Source organism: Propithecus coquereli, unplaced genomic scaffold (assembly GCF_000956105.1).
Source record: "Propithecus coquereli isolate 6110/MARCELLA unplaced genomic scaffold, Pcoq_1.0 Scaffold557, whole genome shotgun sequence".
NCBI lineage: Eukaryota > Metazoa > Chordata > Mammalia > Primates > Indriidae > Propithecus > Propithecus coquereli.
Window position 1 is genome coordinate 712,880 of NW_012151474.1, and position 763 is coordinate 713,642.

The following is a 763-nucleotide window of genomic DNA, read 5'->3' on the forward strand; positions in this document are numbered from 1 at the left end:
GGGGCACGAGGGCTTCTGCCTGCGGATTTGTGGTCCAGGAAATGCATTTTAAATGGGTCCCAGGATTCTCGGATCCAAGAATCAGACATCTCTTGGGGAGTGGTGGAGGGGAGCGTATGTGTGGAGAGAGACCCACCGCCGGATGTGATCCCACTCTGCTCCCCCAAGCGCGACCGCTCCGGAGTAGGGGGCTACCTGTTGGCCAGGGCGCAGGGCGCACGGGATTTGGGTGACTTAGCTTCAAGATGCGTGCTTGTGGCTCTACTTTCACCCAATTTGTGGGGAGGAGGATTCGCCTAATACCTGTTTTCTGAGGCGAGCACCCCTCCCCCCGCCCCCCTTTGGACCCAAGCTGCCGAGAAAAAACAAGGATGATTCTTTGTCATAGGAAAAAACCACCTGTGGTTTGCAAGGAGCCTCTCAGTCTCCGAGCCTGGCGCAGCGCGGGGCGGGCAGGGTCGGGTGCCCCGGCCGGCAGACAGGGCACAGGCTCCCAGCTCGCCGGGCCTGCTCCGCCGGCCTCACCTCCTGGCTCCCGGGAGGGGCGCAGCGCGCCCTGGGTGCTGGGCGCCTTCCCATTACGCAGTTCCTGTCCCTTTAAATCCAAGTCCCGGGAAAGGGGGGGCTGGGGCGCCCCGGCTGGACCCCTATTCCCAGGCCGGCTGGGGCCAAGGGACAGCCCGGAGGAGGGCGCGCGCCGGGCGGGGGTGCGCGGGCGGCGCGCCCCGGGGTCCCCGCCTGCGCGCCGCGCCCTCGGCCAGGC

The 763-nt window shown here is 66.6% G+C and overlaps 1 protein-coding gene across 1 annotated transcript in view; it reads left to right on the top strand.

The window, feature by feature from the left end:
- The first annotated feature begins 221 nt into the window (after window positions 1-221).
- Window positions 222-763, top strand: part of JPH3 (junctophilin 3) — a 52,774-nt gene continuing 52,232 nt past the window's right edge. The window contains exon 1 of the mRNA XM_012657693.1: window positions 222-315. The gene's annotated coding sequence lies outside the window, so the exon portion shown is untranslated. The remainder of the gene's footprint in view (window positions 316-763) is intronic.